The sequence below is a fragment of the Neofelis nebulosa genome, chromosome 2, assembly GCF_028018385.1.
Source record: "Neofelis nebulosa isolate mNeoNeb1 chromosome 2, mNeoNeb1.pri, whole genome shotgun sequence".
NCBI classification, from domain to species: domain Eukaryota; kingdom Metazoa; phylum Chordata; class Mammalia; order Carnivora; family Felidae; genus Neofelis; species Neofelis nebulosa.
Window position 1 is genome coordinate 149,655,665 of NC_080783.1, and position 21,717 is coordinate 149,677,381.

The window sequence follows — 21,717 nt, forward strand, 5'->3', positions numbered from 1 at the left end:
TAGTATTTTTTAATTCCTCGTGACTATTTTTTAGCCCTTGATCCCTGTAGCAATAGATTCTCTGCTGTCCTCTATGCTTTTTTCAAGCCCAGCAATTAATTTTATGACTATTATTCTAAATTCTTGTTGCATTATATTGCTTAAATCGGTTTTGATCAATTTGTTAGCTGGAGTTCTTTTGAGGAGAATTCTTCCGTCTTGTCATTTTGGGTAGTCCCTGAGGTAGCTCCAAACTGCAGGGCACTTCCCCTGTGCTGTCCAGAGAAACTTGTGTTGGTGGGTGGGGCCGCAGTCATACCCGATGTCTGCCCCCAGCCCACTGCTGGGGCCATAGTCAGACTGGTGTGTACCTTATCTTCCCCTCTCCCAGGGGCAGGACTCACTGTGAAGTGGTGTGGCCCCTGTCTGGGCTGCTTGCACACTGCCAGGCTTGTGGTGCTGCTTCCATGGGATCTGGCCAAGGATGTATTAGCAGGGGTGGATCAGCAAGGTGCACAGGGGCGGGAGGGGTAGGCTTAGCTCACTTTGACTTAGGTGGTCCCCTGTGGGAGGGGCCCTGCCGCACCTGGAGGGAGGCAGGCCTGTCGGAGGGATGGATCCACAGAAGCACAGCGTTGGGTGTTTGCGTGGTACAAGCAAGTTTGGTGATGGGAACTGGTTCCTTTGGAATTTCAGTTGGGAGATGGGAGAGGGAAATGTTGCTTGCCAGTGCCTTTGTTCCCCTGCAGAGCTGAGCTCTGTGTCCGGAGCTCAACAATTCTCCCTCCCAGCGTCCTTTCACCCTCCCTGCTCTCTGAGAACAGAGCTGTTGACTTCTAACATTCCAGATGTTAAGTCCCTCTGGCTGTCAGAACTCACACAGTCCAGCCCCTCCGCTTTTGCAAGCCAAACTTCGGGGGCTCTGCCTTGCCTGGCGGGCTGCCCCTCCACTGCCCTCAGCTCCCTTCTGCCAGTCCCTGTAGCACACACTGCCTCTCCTCCCTTCCTACCCTCTTCCGTGGGCCTCTTCTCTATGCTTGGCTCCAGAGAGTCCGTTCTGCTAGTCTTCTGGCAGTTTTCTAGGTTAGTTAGGCCAATGTGGGTGGAATCTAAGTGATCAGCAGGACGAGGTGAGCCCAGCATCCTCCTATGCTTCCACCTTCCCACAACCTAAATCTCAAATATACCATATTTTTAACTATAGTCACCATGCTGTACATTAGATTGTCAGAACTTATTCTTCTTCTAACTGTACATCTCTATTCATGTTATTGTATTCTTATAACTGAACCTATACACCCTGTTTTGCCTCCCCCCAGTCACTCTCAATCACCATTCTAATCTCTGTTCCTATGAAATCAGCTATTTTTTTAAGATTCTACATAGAAGTGATAAAGTACAGTATTTTTCTTTTTCTTCTGGCTTATTTCATGTAGCATAATGCACTCCAGGTTCATTTGTGTTGTCTCAAATGTCAAGATTTCATTCTTTCTTTTCTGGTTTAGTATATTCCTGTGTGTGTGTGTGTGTGTGTGTGTGTGTGTGTGTGCACGCATCACGTTAGGTTTTTTAAGTTTAATTTTAATTCCAGTTAGTTAACATACAAATATTATATTAGTTTCAGATATACAATATAGTGATTCAACAATTCAGTACATCACCTAGTGCTCATCATCACAAGTGCACTCCTCAATCCCCTCACCTTTTTAACCCTTCCCCCTAACCCCTTCCCCTCTGGTACCCATCAGTTTGTTCTCTACAATTAAGAGTCTGCTTCTTGATTTCTCTCTCTCTATGTTTTACACTTTGCTTGTCTGTTTTGTTTCTTAAATGCCACATATGAGTGAAATCATATGGTATTTGTCTTTCTCTGACTTATTTTGCTTGGCATTATATTCTCTAACTCTGTTGTTTGCAAATGTCAAGATTTCATTATTTTTTATGGCTGAATAGTATTTCATTGTGTACATATATACCACATCTTCTTTATCCATTCATCAATCAGTAGACACTTGGGCTGCTTCCATATCTTGGCTATTGTAGATAATGCTGCTATAAACATCAGGGTGCATGTATCTCTTTGAATTAGTGTTTTTTTTTTGTAATTTTTGGGGTAACTACCCAGTAGGGTGATTGCTGGATCAAAGTATATTTGTATTTTTAACTTTTTGAAGAAGCTCCATACTGTTTTTCATAGTGGCTGCACAGGTTTGCATTCCCACCAATGGTGCATGAAGTTTCCTTTTCCCCAGTATCCTTTCCAGCAACTGTTGTTTGTTGTCTTACTGACTTTAGCCATTCTGACAGATGTGAGGTGATACAATTAAACTCATTGTAGTTTTCATTTGCATTTCCCTGATGGTAAGTGATGATGAACATCTTTTCATGTGTCTATTGGCCATCTCAGTGTCTTTGGAGAAATGTGTGTTCATGTCTTCTGCCAGTTTTTAATTGGATTATTTGTTTTTTGGTGTTGAATTTTATGATTTCTTTGTATATTTTGGATACTAACCCTTTGTTAGATATGTCATTTGCAAATATCTTCTCTCATTCTGTAGATTGCCCTTTAGTTTTGTTGATTATTTCCTTCACTGTGCAGGAGCTTTTTATTTTGATGCAGTCCCAATAGTTTATTATTACTCTTATTTCCCTTGCCTCAGGAGACCTAGCTAGAAAAATATTGCTACAGTCCATGTCAGATAAGTTACTGCCTGTGTCTTCTTCTAGGAGTTTTATGGTTTTAGGTCTCACATTTAGGTCTTTAGTCCATTTTGACTTTATTTTTGTGTATGTTATAAGAAAATGGTCCAGTTTCATTCTTTTGCGTGTAGCTGTCCAGTTTTCCCAACACCATTTGTTGAAGAGACTCTCTTTTTCTCATTGGATAGTCTTTCCTGCTTTGTCAAAGATTAATTCACCATACAGTTGTGGGTTTATTTCTGGGTTTTCTGTTATGTTCTATTGATCTATGTGTCTGTTTTTATACTAATACCATACTGTTTTCATTGGTATAGCTCTGTAATAAAATTTGAAGTCCAGAGTTGTGGTGCCTCCAGCTTTGCCTTTCTTTATCAAGATTGCTTTGGCTCTTTGAGGTCTTTTGTGGTTCCTTATAAATTTTAGGATTGTTTATTCTAGCTCTGTGGAAAATGCTGTTAGTACTTTGATAGGGATTACATTAAATGTGTAGATTGCTTTGGATAGTATAGACATTTTACCAATATTTGTTCTTTTGATCCATGACCATGGAATATCTTTCCATTGCTTTGTGTCATCTGGAATTTCATCAGTGTTTTAAGTTTTCTGAGTACACGTCTTTCACCTCTTTGGTTAGGTTTCTTCCTAGGTACCTTGTTGTTTTAGGTGGAATTGTAGATGAGATTTATTCCTTAATTTCTCTTTCTGCTGTTTCATTATTGGTGTGTAGAAATGCAACCGATTTCTGTACATTGATTTTGTATTATGCAATTTTATTGAATACATTTTTCACTTCTAGCAATTTTTTGGTGGAGTCTTCAGGTTTTCTGTATAGAGTATCATGTCATCTGCAAATAGTGCAAATTACTTCTTCCCTGCCAATTGGGGCACTTTTCATCTCTTTTTATTGTCTGAATGCTGTGGCCAGGACTTCTAATACTATGTTAAATAACACTGGTCAGAGTGAACATCCCTGCCTTGTTTTTGACCACAGAGAAAAAGATCTCAGTTTTTCCCCATTGAAGATGATATTAACTGTGGGTTTTTCATATGTTGTCTTAATTGTGTTGAGGTATGTTCCCTCTAAACTACTTTGTTGAGGGTTTTTTTTCATGAATGGGTGTTGTACTTTGCCAAATGCTTTTTCTGCATCTATTGAAATGATCATGTAGTTTTTATCCTTTCCCTTATTGATGTGATGTATCATGTTGATTGCTTTGTGAATATTGAACTACCCTTGCAGCCCAGGAATAAATCTCACTTGATTGTGGTGAATAATTTTTTTAATGTATTGTTTGGTTTGATTTGATTTGCTAATATTTTAAGGATTTTTGCATCTATGTTCTTTAGAGATGCTGGCTTGTAGTTTTCTTTTTTTGTAGTGTCTTCATCTGATTTTCATATCAGAGTAATGCTGGTCTCACACAATGAATTTGAAAGTTTTCCTTCATTTTCTATTTTTTGAAATGGTTTGAGAAGAAGAGGTATTAACTCTTTTTTAAGTATTTGGTAGAATTTGCCCGTGAAGCCATCTGATCCTGGACTTTTGTTTGTTTGGAGTTTTTTTTTTTATTATTATTACTGATTCAATTTAATTGTTGTATTCAGTCTATTCAAATTTACTGTTTCTTCCTGCTTCACTTTTGGTAGGCTATATGTTTTTAGGAATTTATCCATTTCTGTTACGTTTGTCCAGTTTGTTGGTGTATAGTTTTTCATAATTTTCTCTTATAATTGCTTGTATTTCTGTTGTGCTGGTAGTTATTTCTCCTCCCTTATTTGAGATTTTATTTATTTGAGTCCTTTCTCTTTATTTCTTGATACGTCTGGCTAGAGGTTTAACAATTTTATTGATTGTTTTCAAAGAAACATCTCTGTTCTCATTGATCTATTGTGTTTTTAGTTTCTGTATCATCTATTTCTACTCTGATCTTTATTATTTCCTTCCTTCTGCTGATTTTAGGCTTTGTTTGTTTTTCTTTTTCTGGCTCCTTTACGTGTATGGTTAGGTTGCTTATTTGAGATTTTTCTTGCTTCTTGAGTTAGGCCTGTATTGGTATAAACTTCCCTTTTAGAGCTGTTTTTCCTGCATCCCAACAGGTTTTGATGATTCTGTTTTCATTTTTATTTGTTTCCATGTACTTTTTAATTTCTTCTTTTGTTTACTGATTGATCCATTCATTGTTTAGTAGCATATTATTTAACCTCCATGTATTTATGTTCTTTCTATATTTTTTCTTGTGGTTGACTTCTAGTTTCAAAACATTGTGGTCAAAAAGGTATATGGTATGGCTCTCATTTTCTTGAATTTGTTGAGACTTATTTTGTGGGCTAATATGTTATCTGTTCTAGAGAATGCTTAAAGTGTACTTGAAAAAAATGTGTATTCTGCTGTTTTAGGATGGAATGTTCTAAACATATCTGTTAAATTCATCTGTTCCAGTGTGTCATTTAAAGCCATTGTTCCCTTTTTGATTTTTCTGTTTAGATGATCTTTCCATTGTTGTAAGTAGGGTATTAAAGTCCCCTACTATTATTGTATTACTATTGATTAGTCCTTTATGTTTATTATTAACTGTTTTATATATTTGTGTCCTCCTATATTGGGTGCATAAGTATTTAAAATTATTATATCTTCTTGTTGGATTGTCCCCTTTACTATAATATAGTATCCTTCTTTGTCTATTGTAATAGTCTTTGTTTTAAAGTCTGTTTTCTCTGATATAAGTATTGCTACTCTGGTCTTTTTTTAAATCATCCATTTGCATGATAACATTTTCTCTGTCCCCTCACTTTCAGTCTGCTGGTGTCTTTAGGTCTAAAATGAGTCTCTTAAAGGCAGTATATAAACGAGGTTTGATTTTTTTTCCATTCTGTCACTCTATGCCTTTTGATTGGAATGTTTAGTACATTTACATTGAAAGTAATTATTGATAGGTATGTATTTATAGTCATCTTATTATTTGTTTTCTGGTTGTTTCTGAAGATTTTTCCTGATCCTTTCTTGTCTTTTTTTTCACAATTTGCTGATATTCTTAGTGATACATTTGGATTCTTTTCCCTTTATTCTTTGCATATTTATTTGTGGTTTTTGACATATGATTGCTATTAGGTTTGTATATGGCCTCTTTTGCATATAGCAGCCTATGTTGATAGTCATTTAAGTTTGAACCCATTCTTTACTCCTTTCCTCTCCACATTTTAGGTATATGTTGTTTATTTTACATCCTTTTATTTTGTGATTTCCTTGACTGGCTTTTTACAGACTAATTCATTTTTACTGTTGTTGTGTTTTCTACCTTTCTATTATCACCTTTGTTCTCTCCTGTTTACTCAAATTGTCCCCTTTAATATTTCTTACAGGGCTGCTTTAGTAGTCATGTACACTTTTGGCTTTTGTTTGGGAAACTCTTTATCTCTACTTCTATTCTGAATGATAGCCTTGCTGCATAGAGTATTCTTGACTTCAGATTTTGTGCATTCAACACTGAATATATTATGCCACTCCCTTCTGACTTGCCAAGTTTCTGTTGAGAAATCTTCCATCAGCCTCATGAATTTTCCCTTGTATGTTGCTATCTTCTTTTGTTTTTCTGCTTTAAAATTTTTTTTCTTTATCACTATATTTTGCCAACTTGATTACAATATAACCCGGTATGGATCTGCTTTTGTCAATTTTGATGAGGGTTCTCTGTGCCTCCTGGATCTGGTTATCTGTTTCCTTCCCCAGATTAGGAAAGTTTTCAACTATTCTTTCTTCAAATAAATTTTATGTCCCCTTTCCTTTCTCTTCATCTTCTGAGATTCCTGTAATATGAATGTTATTGTTTGATGGAGTTACTGATTTCCCTAAGCCTATTCTTATTTTGCATAATTCCTTTTTCTCTCTTTCGTTCAGCTTGATTATTTTCCATTATTTTGTCTTCTAGGTCATTAAGTCATTCCTCTGCTTCTTCCAGCTTGCTGTTCATTCCTTCATGTGTGTTTCTCCTTTGGTTTACTGAGCCCTTTCCTCTGCTATGTTATTCCTTATTTCTATGGTAAGGGTATCACTCCTGTCTTTGACTCTTTTCTCAAGTCTAGTGAATACCTTTATGATCATTACTCTAAATTCTCCATCAGACATATTACTTACATCTGCTTCACTTGATCTCTGGCTGTGGCTTTGTCCTGTTCTTTCATTTGGGATAAATGTCTCTGTCTTCTCATTTTTTTTCTAAGTCTCTGCGCCTATTTCTATGTTAGGAAAGTCAACTATATCTCCTGTTTTTGAGGGTAATGGACTTACAAAGAAGAGGTCCTTTGGTGCCCTGCTGTGTAGTGTTCCCTCATTCCCCAGGGTCTTATACTTCCAGGAGTGTCTCCAGCATGTGCTGTGTGTACTGTGCTGTCTTGCCCTGGGCGCTTTATCCATTAGGCCAGTCATCTACAGAGGTTCTCTTTGCCTGTTGTGGGCAGTGTTTGATCCCCAGCCTGAATGTGGCATATTTTAACTACGTGTACTCTGATCTGTTTGTGAAATGAGACCTGTTGCCACTTCTATTGGAACTGATGCTCAGCAAACCCCTTCATGAGAAGATGCAATGTGAGCAGGGATTTGGGCTGGTCTTGTGGGAGAGCAGGCCCACTGGGACTGAGGCAAGCATGGCTGGGTGGGGAGTGAGGAGGAGGGGAGTTATTCCACCAGAGCATGGGCGGAGGTGGGACTTGGCATAAGCAAGTTAGGTAGTGAATATTGGACTGTGTTTGTTCCTGCAGGTGGCCCTGTGCTTTTGGTGCGGTGCAGGGCAGGGAAATGGTGTCAGCCAGTTCTTTTGTTCCCAAGAGGTCTGTCTGTGAATGCTGTCTCTATGGGACAAGCTCCAAAATGAGCAAATAACCTCTCCACTGTGTACCCCAGGAGCTCTTCAAATCACTGTTTCCATGCTGTATGTCTGCAGGTTGTTTGCCTGCCTTCTCTCTAAGATAAAGCAATGCCTTCCAGGCTTTATCTCAGCCATGCCAGATGACCTTTAAAACTCCAGGCTTTAAGCCCTGCTGGTTTCAAGAACTCACAAAATAGGGCCCCTCTGGCTTTCCAAGCCAATTGCTATGGAGATTCATTTTCCACATGTACTCCCCTGTGTGCTAGCCTGTCTCTCACCCTTCTCTGCAACTCCCTCCCCACCAGAGCAGCCACATCCATTTCTTTCCCAAACTGCATCTCTCCACTTCTTACCTTCTTCAGTGTGTTCTCTTCTCTATCTTTAGTTGTGGAGTTTGTTCTGCCTTTCTGCAGGTCAATTTCTGGGGTATTTAGGATGATTTAATAGTTATCTAGTTGTATTTTCAGGACAAGGCGATCCTTGGGTCCTACTACTCCATTGCCATCTTCCCTCCTTCGCATCACATCATCTTTATCCATTTACCCATAAATGTATGTTTTTAGATTTTTTCCATATCTCACATATTGTGAATAATGCTGCAATGAACATAGGGGTGGATATATCTTTTTAAGTTAGTGTTTTCTGTTTCTTTAGATCAATACCCAGAAATAGAATTGCTTGATCATATGGAGTTTTATTTTTTATTTTTTTTGAGAATCTTCATACTGTTTTCCATAGTGGCTGCACCAATTTACATTCTTACAAAGAGTGCACAAGGATTCTATTCTCTACATCTTGCCAACACTTGTTATTTCTGATCTTTTTGATAATAGTAATTTTAACAGGTGTGAGGTGATATCTCATTATGGTTTTGATTTGCATTTCTCTGATGTTTAGCAATGTTGAGCCCCCTTTCAAGTACATATTGGCCATTGTATGTCTTATTTGGAAAAATGTCTATGCAGATCCTCTGCTCATTTTTAATTGGATTGTTTTTTAGTTATTGAATTACATGAGTTGCCTTTTCAGGTTTTTTTTTTTTTATTGTTTCCCACTTGTTTATTTTAGCTTTTGTTGCCTGTGCTTTTGGTGTCTTATCCAAGGAATCATTGCCAAGACCAATGTCAAGGAGGTTTATGCCTGTTTTCTTCTAGCAGTTTTATGGTTTCTGGTTTCATATTTAAGTCTTTGATCCATTTTTTTTTTTGATCCATTTAATTTTTTGTGAGTGGTGTAAGGTAGGTTCCAGTTTCATTCTGTTATTTGTGGATATTCAATTTTCCCAACACAATTTATTGAAAAGACTGTCTTTCACCTATTCCACATTCTTGCCACCCTTGTCAAAAATTAGTTGACCGTATATGCATGGGTTTATGTCTGGGCTATTCTGTTTACTAGTCTATAACCAAAGCAATCCTGAAAGAAGAAACAAAGACGAACAAAGCTGGAGACATCACATTTTCTGATTATAAGCTATATTACAAAGCTATACGTAATCAGAACAAATGAAGTCTTGGTACTTTAAAACTTACTCCTTATGGTACTATTACTTAATAGTAGTTTATAGTATGTTTTAATGCCTGAAAAGGCTATATAAGTTCTCTTCACTTTTCTTTATCAGTGTTTTCCTGCCTATACTTACATACTTGTATTTTGCATGTATACTTCAGCATCAACATGTCTAGCTTCACTAAAAAATATTATTTCTATTGATTTGCATTTAATAATAATTATTATTTTATTAGACATATTTATAGATTAATTTAGGGAGCAGTGACATTTTTATGATATTGGGTCATCCAGTCCAAGAATAATGAATATCTTTTATTTGTTCAAGTCTGCTTTTGTGTTTTTTAGGAAATGTTTTAAAGTTTTCCTCATAGAGGTTTGTACATATAGGTTTATTTTATTAAATTTTTTCCCTGGTATTTCATCTTTTTTGTTGCTATTGTAAATGGGATTTTCTCTACTATTCTAGTTTCTAACAGGTTTTGTATGGGTATGGAAATTACTGATTTCTGAATGCTAATTTCATATCCTGCTACCTTAATGGTTTCTTATCTTTGAGTTAGTTTTATCATTGATTTTCTAAAGTTTTCTAGGCATGCTCTCATGTAATTTGCAAATAGAGATCCTTTTAGTTCTTCTTTCTCAGTTCTCTTCAATTCATTTTTTTATGTGTAATGGCATTGTAATACCTCTGGTAAAATGTTGAAGAATTGGAAGTAGTATTCCTCCTTGCCTTGTTCCTGATCTTAATGGAAATACTATAGTGATTCCTCATGAAGTAAATTCTGAGTTAAAATTAAAATATGCATGTATTTTATCATGTTAAGAAATATTCACCAATTCCTATTTTTGAGTGATATTTTTTAGAGATGATTGTTATACTTTGTCAAATATTTGTTATATTTTCAAACTCTATGAAGATAATTATATACTTTTACTTTTGAGATCTATTTATATGGTATATTATAGTAATGGATTTTCTATTAACTATTTTCTATATAATGACTATTTCTATATAATTTCTATGAATTGACTATTTCTATATAATCACTAGTTTCTGTTGCATTTTTAAAAATAATTCTATTTGATCATGGTATATTTTCTTAATAGAATGCTAATTCTACTGATAGTTATTTGTACTTTTGCATCAATATTTATAAGTGATCTTTATCTATAATATTCAATCCTTTTTGTACTTCTCTATCAAGTTTAGGTATTAATGTTATACTTATTTCATCAAAATAATTAGGAAATCTTCAGTTTTAGTACTCTGGAGTAATATATGGAATATTGGGACTATCTTATCTATGAGGCTTTGGTGGAATTCCTCTGTGAAACCATCTGGAATCGATGCTTTTTAAGGGGTAGTTTCTGAATTTTCCTATTGCTTCTGCAGAAAGTAGCCTTTTTAAGCTCTCTAATGGGGTTAGCTTTGTTAAATTGTCCTTAGGAAATTATGTTTCATCTAGGTTTTCAAATTTACTTCCATATAAATCCACAAAATAGTCTCTTTATGATTTTTAATTTTTTTGTTTTAATGGTTATTTCCAATGTACCATTAAAATTTTTTTTAAATATTTATATATGTGCTTCTCCTTTTATTTCTTGGCTAGGTTTGATTGAGTTTGTCCAGTTATTTTTTTCTCAAAAACATTTTTGAAATTGTTTCTATTGTCTTCTGTTTTTCTTTTCTTTACATAATTAGTTTCCTCTTTTATCTTTATTATATATAATTTTGAGATACTTATGGTTTATGTTGTTTTTTTTTTAGTTGGGGATTTAATTTTATTTATTTTCATTATTTTATTTTCATTCCTGAAACTGTTAACGACTATGAATTTCTCTCTGATTACTGCTTCAAATGTATCTCAAAGATTCTGGTATGGAGTACTTTTATCACTATTATCTTTTAGATATTTTGTAATTTCAGTTATTTCCCTTTTCACCCAAGAGTTATTTAAAAAGGAGATTTAGAATTTCCAGGTGGGAGTGCCAATGGTTTTGATTTTGTTAATAATTCTTATTTTTGTTGCATTGTTATCAGAGGCTGCTGTTCTATTTTGTGGAGCTTATCAGTCTTTTTCTTGTTGTGATCATTTTTTGTGAATGTTCAATATATACTTGCCAAGGAGGTATGTTTTTATTATCAAATGTGAATTTGAGTATATAGTGACTTACTCTTCTTTATTATATTCTTTAGGTTTTACTATGTCTTCATTATTTTTGGTCTAATTCATCTATGTAAGTCAAATGTCATATGGCTGCTGATGGTCTAATTTCTCTTGGGGTCACAGCTGGTACTCATTGTTCCCTCCTTCACTCTCCATTTTAAATTCCTTTCACCCTCAGCTATCACCTCAGTAGGTCTTGGTGGCTTACCTGGTGGTATAACCTTAATATTCATTACTGAAGAATATGAACTCTTGATAACACTTCTAAGAGATGTCCAGTGTATCACCTGAGTTCCATGTGTATTCTTTTCTGCCCTTTTTGTGTAAAAGCAGTCTTGCCTCTTCGTTTTTCAGAGTCAATTAACCATGCCAATATGGTGACTCCTCTTTTTGTTTGCCCATACCTCATCATAAAAAGTCCAAAGTGCCCTGTGGGCAGCCATATGTTTAGCTTAGTGGGATGTTTGCTCTGTCTCCTGTCAAGAGAGAGCCCCTTTGGGTAACAAGACATCTAACCCTGAAAAGTCCAAGGTTGTGGGGAAAGAAAGTACAAAATCTAGATGTCACTGGGAGTGATGGTAAATAGGATGACATCCACTTCTATTCCTTGGTTTCCAAAGTCACGTATCCTTCCTATTGTGGACAAAAGCACCATATACAGGTCTCTGACTTAAAAAATACTCTATATCCCAAAGGGTGGTACTCCTTTTATATTGTTTCCTTTAAGTTAGCCCTTCAATTATAACTTTAGAAGGCAGTTCCAATGTTTTGTAAGACTAGCTACCTCTAGATGGTACAGATTAGGTGAAGGTCAATGAATCACTGATACACTATCAGTGTATCAAATCACTGTATCCTTTGATACAGAGAGGGTATCTTGTTCAGATACTATTCTCTGTGGGGTTCCATGCCTGTGGATTAGGCAATCCATAATTTTCTAGATACTGGGCTAGTTGAGGCTCTAAAGGAAGGAAAGTAAACTCTTATAAAATACTTATCTGTCTCTGTGAAGATGGACTGCTGAGAACTTCTAGATTGGAAGGGCCCCACTTGAATGCAGACTCTTTTTTTTAACTTTCTTTTGATTATGAAGGGAAAGAATGCATTTATCAAATCAGTGATTACATACCAAATACAGAAGGCATTAGTCATCTGTGTTAGTAATAATATTATGTCTGATACAGCAGCTGCAAGTGGGATTGTGGTAGTCTATAGTCATTCTCCACAATCCAACTGATTTTTGTAGGCACCAGTCTCGTGAATTAAACAATACTCTGACAGAGACCACCACATATACATATTTTATATTTTTAATGGTGGCAGTAATCTCTGACATTCTCTCCATACAATATGATTGGCAGTCATGTAGATGTGAATGACTGTCTGATCCTTAGAACCCAAAAGTCTACCTAACTATAGGAATATCTCTTCCTTTTAGGCTTTTCTTTAGACAGTCCAATTATAATTCTTCCTTTCCAACAGATCATCTCTCAATATGTTCACTAAAAAAATGCTGAGGTCAATTTTATTTGGTCTTGATTTAAAGGAATTTATATGCAAGAAATCAATATTCAATTCAAACTGTGTCAAAACTTCCACTGTCTCTATCTGTCTTTTTTCCTGGACATCAAGATTAATTTGGTTTGATAAAATGAAAAATTAAAAATCAATTATTTTCTTAAAATAATCAGAATAATAATAAAACAATCTAGAATCAGTTTAGTCCCCAGAGAAAATTATAAAATAGCCAAAAACTTAATTCCTATGACCTCTGGTTTCTCCTATGTTCTTTCCCTTGAGCATGAGTTCTTGTCCATCTCAAATAACCAGTGTCTCTTTTCCTTTCCATAATTTACCTTTCCCATCAAAGCTTGTTTATGGAAGAAAGACCTGATAAATATCATTTCAAGCAGTAAATGGTTAGCAGAACAGCTAACTTCAACATAATCTCCTTTCAAGGATATTTACATTTTAACACTAAACAGAAACCTGGAACCAATGTAATGAGTCTTGAATTGTAGAATTTGAGGTGTCATTTAGTGAGCAGAAAAAAATCTGTGGGTGATTAGAAACTTTGATACTCCTCAAATTAATCATACCATACAAGTTGTCATCTGTACTGCCAATACGACAGGACAAGACTGGCCAATATTTCTTTTTTTTTTTTTTTTTTTTTTTTTAAAAACGTTTTTTTATTTATTTTTGGGACAGAGAGAGACAAAGCATGAACCGGGGAGGGGCAGAGAGAAAGGGAGAGACAGAATCGGAAACAGGCTCCAGGCTCCGAGCCATCAGCCCAGAGCCTGACGCGGGGCTCGAACTCATGGACCGCGAGATCGTGACCTGGCTGAAGTCGGACGCTTAACCGACTGCGCCACCCAGGCGCCCCTGGCCAATATTTCTTGCTAGTACAATATTTCTTGCTAGTTCAGAAGCTCAGATCTTCATAAAAGTCAGTGAAAGCAAAGTGCTCTTAAGTTTTTGTTGTAAATGCCAAGTTATTTGCCATTGACATTGAAGAGACTGTTCATCATTAAAGATCATCTCAATAAATGTCACTTCAAACCTCTTCAAAGCTTTTTTCTCATTAATGTTGTGCTTATTCTAGGCAAATTGTTAAAGTGACAGAGAAGTAAATATATCTGCATTTACCTATTCACTGAATTGTAAATATTAGTGATGGCCCAAGATAAAATTTCATGTACTTTAAAACATAAGGTTAAATTTTTTTCTATGCTAGTTGTTTGCTTTTAACAAAACATATGGAAAGTGCTACACAGGAATCTTCACTCTTTCGGCATAGCAGCATCAGTTTTGAGCACTAATCCCATGTTTCCTCCCAGTTCTGGCAGCAAACCACCTTCAAATGTGGTAGCTTGGTAGTGAGAATGTTTGTTGATTCAGCTGTTAACCTCCATGGACTACTGAGATTGCCAAATAGTTGAATTTTGGACGATGTTCTTGGTAAGTGGAGCCAATTGTTTTACTAGAAAAATGAGCTGAGACCACTAATCACAGAGATATTAGAAGTGGCCAACCAGTGGGTCCTCTTTTTCCACTAGGGCGGTCTTCCCTAGAGTCAAATGCTGAAGTTTATTTGGAGAGTCTGCTCATATCAAGTAAAGTCATGCTTCTAAATGTACATTTTAGCACCTCAGTGGACTTAACTTGAATAAGCCAGCCTATGGCCAGTTGGGTCGATCTTAGTCCAAATGAATTCGCTTTAATTAAACTAGTTACTTCTTTGTTATCTTTTACCACTTGGGTTTAGTTGAGTAATTTTATGTTTTTAGTTGTTACTCAAAAACTTGTGCTGAAAGAAATATGTGATGAAATCAGTTGAATTAGTCAATAACAAATCATTTCTCATATTCCTACTGTGTACAAAGCTATGCATAGTAAACACTATAGGATGCACACAAAAATAATATATTGTTCATAATTTGTGTCAATTTACAGTCTACTTGGGATAAATAAGATATATACAAATACTTTTAGATAACAGTAAAGGCATCATGTAAGAATTAAATAAGTAGCATTATAGTACAGTGTTAGTAGAGAGAGATTAACATGAGATGGAAGGATCAGGGACAGGTTCATGGAAAAGATGGATCTTGAATTAGATTGTTGATGAGTAAATGGCAGGAAAAGAGGAGGGCATTCCAGGCAGGGTAAATCACATAAACAGATCCTAGGTAATATGCATTGTGGATTTACAGAATAATGAATGAAACTGGCTAGCTGATGCAGATTCCATGTGTTGGTATAGAGTAATAGATAAGGTTGTAAAACTGGGTTGGTGCCAAATTGCATAAGTCCTTCGATTCAAAGTGGTATCAAGGCAGAGACTTCTAGTAGCTAGATAGTCAAGTTTATTATCACAATTCTTGTATTGTATATGGAACCCGTCCCCTCATCTCTCAAGTGAGCCAGCCAAAGTTTTATTGATTTTCCTGGTTGCTTCCAGTAATGGTCACAAATTTCTGTCCTTTCAAATTCAGGTGGGAGTTTCCATAACTGCTGTCTGAAAGGGGACAGAATCTTCTGCCTACCCAGGTTGAATCTTAGTACTGTTAGTTGCTGTCACTAATAGTACTTACTACTGTAGTTACATTGAGGTGGGCCTGAGGCTGTTTACTAGGTTGATGAGGAAGTCTTTCCACTCCAAGGAGAATTAGCAACAACTAAGGCAACTGTCTGAAAATACTTCTGGTTCCCAGTACTTGGCCTACACCCATCTCCCCAAGTTGCTCCTTTTAGCAGGCAATAAAGTGGAGACCCATTTATTACCTGGTTCACTATAAAATTTGGTTAACATGCTCACTGCCTATTCTCAGGGACTTTCCTCAAATCCCATTAATCACCTGGTAAGGCCCTCACACTTCCTCTTCCAGAAAGCTGTGTCTCCATTTGTATCCCATTCTCATCATCAGAACTGTCAGAGACTGTGAAGAATCTGAAATTTTATCCTATATCCAAGCCAACAAATTAGCCTGAGAGTTTCACAGATTCTATTAGAAGACACGAAACTCATGGGACAGAGACAAAGGACTGTTTATTATTCTTAGCAATAGCAATGTCCAGAGTATCAGTATTTTTGCTCTGATTTTCTGAGCCTTCTCGCAGGGTGATGCAAAGAGGGCTAGATGACATTTGCATAAGCAGTGGTTATATTACATAAGAGGAACTTTGAACTTAGAGAAACTGAATATTTTATAATGGTCAGTTATTTAAAAAAATAAATGTATTCCAGAAAGATTATTATTATATGGAAGTTGATATTCCTGCCTTTTGCTACAGAGGGAGATTCTATAGCCATCTTTGCTATACAAAAATCCCTGAAAATATAGATTGGAACAATGAATAATTAACATCTCATTTGTATAATGTGCAAAAATACAAGAGACCATGGAGAATTGTCGCTAGCAACATGTTAAATTAAATATTAGAGATATAGAGATGAGTAAGATACATTTATTTTCCTCCATGAGCTCACATTTTATTGGAATAAAGAAACAACCCCTTAATTACAGTATAGTGTGATTACTATTAAATAGCCATATTAACAGAGCTGTAGGAATATAAAGGAACAAGCTACTGATTCTGGCTAAGGGAAACCATGAAAAGCTTCACAGATCATGTTATGTTTGAGTTGGCAACCAATTATATGATGAAGGAACCTGGGGCAGTGAGTTAAAGGAGACTTCCAAGAAGTATGGTTGCTTGAGCAAAGACTTGAAATAGTTCTGACTTATCAAATAGAAACAGAGGGCAAGGGTATTACAGCAGAGGTATAAAAGGAAGCTATGTGTATTTTAAAACTACAAATAATTCAGTTTTTTAGTCAATTCTACTCCCATTAAAAATGACAAAACATAATTCAAACAGTTTTTTTTAAGTTTATTTATTATTTGAGGGAAAAAGAGAGTGAGTGGGGAAGGGCAGAGAGAGGGCAAGAGAGAGAATCCCAAGCAAGCTCCACGCTGTCAGTGCAGAGCCTAATTTGGGTCTCTAACTCATGAACGATGTGATGATGACCTGAGTTGAAATCAGACATTTAACTAACTGAGCCACCCAGGTGCTCCCCTACCTCAAACAGTTTTAAGCAAAATTCAGGATTGGCTAATGTAATCAGGAAATCCAGCAGTATCTATGCCTAGATATTTGGCCAAACACAGGAATTTGATGAATATAATCAAGACACTCTCCATTTATTAGCTTTACTTATGTCTGTTAGCTTCATTCACAGGAACACATTGTGGAAAATATGGCCCTTGGCAACTCTAGGCTTATATTTCCCTCACAGGTAGCAATCTTAGCAAAAAGAAAGCATTCTTCTTTCTTTATAGCTCCAGCAAATATTCTAAGGTAGATTCCAGCCAATCTCACTTGGAGTACATGATCATCTTTAAATCAATCACAGTACTCATGGGGATGGAATACTGTAATTGGCAAGATTTGGGCTATTTACTTACCCCTGGAAACTGGGATGGGGACCAGAAGCACATGGACTGCAAATTGGGGAAGAGTATTTTCTTAAAGAGACGGTGAACAGATAAAAAAGAAGATGCCCTCTACATGTTACATCTTTGATGCCCGGTATCTACATGTACCATTGCACCCACTTATACAGTTTTCAAAATGCCTCTAGTAACATAGTACAGTCACCCACACAGTTGAAAATATACTCTCCATTCTCCAAAGGAAGATAAACTAATATATTGATCAAGTATTGCTTATAGCTCCAAGGCCAGGTTTTTGGAGTAAAGTGCATTCTTTAACCTGAGGCCTAAATATAGGTGTGAGTGTCAAATAATCAGATTAATTTTAGAAAGAAACAAAGTAGCCACAATATTCATTCCACTTGGAGACATGAAAGAACAGGAAACAAAATAGAGTGGCCCAGGACTATAGCTGTGCATTTGGAACAAAAGTAGGAAATTAATATATACCAGTTCCTTATAACAATATAAATCAGCTTTTAAATCACCTAACTTCCCACCCCTTGCCACAAACTTACACACACTGAAAAAGGGAGAATCTGAGATAAAGAGTCTCCAGAATATACATTCTATGATACCAAGGAATATTTTTGTTCTCTAGTATATGTTCAATGCCAAGAACAATGGCTGATACATAGTAACATGTTGAATGAATAAATTGATATTCTTTAATTAATAAAGACACTCATAATAATTCTACATGAATCAAATATATAGAAATGGAGTACCTAAAATGATACTTATCCAAAGGTAAGTCATGTTATTCATAGTCATAGTCATGTTATTACCTCCAAAACAATTTGAAATCTGAGCTTACCTGATTTTTATCTGGGGACAAGTTTTCTAAAGGTCTTCAAATAATTGCAGAGTGTTGTCTACCAAAGGGCAGTGATTATCTAAAAATACCCAGTATCAATTAACTTTTTGCTTTACAGTTTTATTGAGGTGTAATTGACATATAGCAAACTATATTTATTTAAATTGTACAATTTGATAATTTCTGACATATGTATAACTCATGAAACCATCACCGCAATCAAAATAGTGAACACATCCATCAAAACCCAAAATTTCTTTGTTCACCTTCGTGACTTCCTTTCTGTTTCTCATGATCCTCCCTTCCCTGACCTGCTTTTTGTCACCATAGGTTATCCAAACCTAAGGATCAAACAATGGTCGGAATTGTTTATCTTAAAATTGTAAGTTTGGTATGGTTTTGTGTGGATTTCAGTAAAATAAAAATGGACTTTGCAATTGACTTTGTAGGTTCTTTTAAGAGTGACTTCAAACATACTGCTAATATTTAAAGTCTTATTTAAAAAGTCATTCAGAGAGTATATAAGGAATTCCTTGTGTTATAAGGAATTTTCATTGTCTTTGTTTCTGGATTTTCTCTGCTGAGTTTTTAGAATGCTACATATATATGGAATTCAGCTGTGCTATATTTACTACTCAAAAATATAGAATGGCTAAAGCGAAAATATACGAATAGCAGTAATCATTTGCAAAGATTTTCAATGATATCATAATGAAAAAAGACTGTTTTTGACAGTATTTTAACTCTAAAACAGCAAAAGAGAGTGAAAGAAAGCCATATACCTAGATGAATTTCTTATTTTGCCTTTATTTTTCCAGAAGTGCATATTTTCTGTTTGTGGTTTTCCCAGAAGACAGAACAGTTCCTCAATCTGCAGTTACATGCTGCCCTGTGCTAAAGTTTAGTTTCTATAGTTTACTGGGAAAGTGAATTTATTACTTCTGCCCTGTCAAATATTTTTTTTGGCATTAACTTTTGCATGGATTATTCTCACTCAGCAAAGGCCATTTTAATCCTTTTTTTTTATTACTTTTTTACTTGGACTCACCATATTACTGACATGACATGTACATCCACAAATGTTAAAGAATAAAACCTTATGATTGTTTTTTGGATCCATGTCTCAAATGAAATGCTCCCCTACAGAACCTCTCTCCCTCTGGCTGCATTCTTTCTTGCTTGCATATGCAAAATTGCAATCCTATCCATAGAGGCTATGATAGTTGGGTTTTGGGGAGGGTAGTTTTTTGTTTGTTTTTAAACAAAAAATAACTTTGAAATTGCAAAATTAAAAATATAAGTATTCAAACAATTCATTGTTAATTTAGTCATTAATTTAAGCTATTGACTTTTTATTGAATATACAGTACGCTGACAGCAGACTAGGCTTTGAGTAACTTTGCCCTTTAGGAATCCATAACTTATGTGTTGCCCTATCTTTAATGATTTATTAATTGCATCTTGTTTTAATATGACTGTTTTTCTAAGAATGTGTTCATTTCTACTTTGTTCAGACTTATAAACTACTAAGAAGATAAATTTAAGTCAACTGTATTGTGTTATTGTATATTTAAAGCACAATGGGTATAAAAATCAATGAAAATTTGAAAATTTTATGAGAGTTAAGTGCCCTAAGTGATGCTATTGTCTATATCAAGAGTATTTTAAAGCTACTTTATAAAATATCAGGAAAGTATAAACTTCTCAAAACATATACTTTATTTTCAACCAGTTATTATAATTGAATATGCTATTACTTTCAAAACAATCCAAAATCTGAACTTCACTGATTTGATCTGGGGACAAGTTCAATGAATAAATTATATTTTCTCTCTAGAGTTCTTCAAATCATTACAGACTGTTTCCTGCCAAAACACAATTACCTTTTATGTTGTTGTTACAGCTTTATTGAGGTATATTTGACATAAGTAAGCTGCATATATTTAAATTGCATGATTTAATCACATTTTTTGTGTGTATGTATAACACAAAATCATCACCAAGATCAAGATAGCCAACATATCTGTCAAACTCAACAATTTCCTTATTTACATTTTGTAATCCCTCTCTCTGACCTTCCTGCCCCTACCCTTTCTAGGCTACCAGTGATCCGCTTTTTGTCACTATAGATAAATTTGCATTTTTCTAAAGTTTTTGTATAAATGAACTCATATAGTGTATACTTTCTTTTGGTCTGGCTTCTTTTACTTAGTATAACACATTGGAGTTACATCCAGGTTGCCACATCCAGGTTGTTTCATTTTCTGATATACCATAATTAACTTACCCTTTGGATTTATTTATTCGTGTATTGTTTATCCATTTACCATTTTTAACTGGGAAGACTATATATTTCAGTAGAAAACAGAGACTTCATAACTCTTATCAAATAAATACTGAAGTGCTCACTATATGCCATAGATCATGATGTACTTAACTATATTAGGACACTCTAGCTTCTAAACTTCTAACTACTGCCAAAATAAGAATGACCATATTTTACCCTTATGATTTCCCAGGATACTAATTGAATCTGCTAGTACTTTAGTTACCAGGTTTTGCTGTAAAAAATGCATGCGAATTTGTCTCCAGCCTTTAGTGGTTAGAGAGTAATAAAACATTGGTTTTACTGGAGAGAATGCTGAGTCACTCTTCTCAGTACAGTAAACAGATGTGAGAAGTCTGAAAATAGAGGACATGTTTTCACTTATTATTTTTAAAGCCAATTCAGTTTCTGCTTTTTGATAAAAATTGATTAGACTATTTCTATTAAGAAAGTATACAAAATTGATATACAAAAATTGGTGATGTTTCTGTACACTAATAATGAGCTATGAGAAAGAGAAAATTAAGAAAACAATCCCATTTATAGTTACATCAAACACAACCACAAGCCTTTCTCTCCTCCCAAAAGTTAGCAGTTCTTTTTTCTTTTATGGTTTATCACTCAAGTATGCATCTTTTAAAACTATAGTTTAAGCTTATTTTATGGCTATGTCTTTCAGCTTACAAGCTCTCTTTTCATTTCCCTTTTCCCCCTTACAATTTAGCTGTTGAAGATCCCCAGTCATGTGACCTGGGTAGTCACATAGAGAGGCCTGACCATATTCAGTTTTGCTTATTTATTTTTGGTGGGACTACAGGTGATACTGTGTTCTTTCATCAGAAAGTACATAATGTCTAGTTACCTCTTTGTTTTAATGATGTTAGTACCAGTTGATGACTCAAATGCCCAGATGTATTAAATCATTAGAAGATTGCAAAATACAGATATTTTTGCTGTATCATTTCTTTTTTATTTGTTGGCTGAATAGATCCCCTTGTCTACTGTTTGGTTAGTAGTGGCACAGTATACATGGGAAAAGTAGAGTAAATGCTTGATTCTTCACCTTTCTTTACCAGTTTTCAAAATAATGAGTTGGCTTCCTTTAATCCTCTAAAAGAGGGCAGTTCTTTAATTGTTGTATCATTATGAACTTATGAATAGCAAAAATATTTGATATGTTTCAATCCATTGCAATTCTTATCCTTATTGAAGTTCGTATTATCCCATATCTGCCCAGTGGGATCCTCTTCAAGCTCCCTCAGAGCTCTTCACATAACTCTAGATTTGATACCTTTTATAGTCTTTTTGCTTCCTGGAATGAGAAGATGTTTCAGACTCATCTGGAGGATGG

General features: G+C 35.3%; 1 protein-coding gene across 5 annotated transcripts in view; it reads left to right on the forward strand.

Annotated features, from left to right (window-relative positions):
- COL24A1 (collagen type XXIV alpha 1 chain) overlaps window positions 1–21,717 on the forward strand; it is a 403,184-nt gene that overhangs the window by 129,725 nt on the left and 251,742 nt on the right. The window lies entirely within an intron of this gene.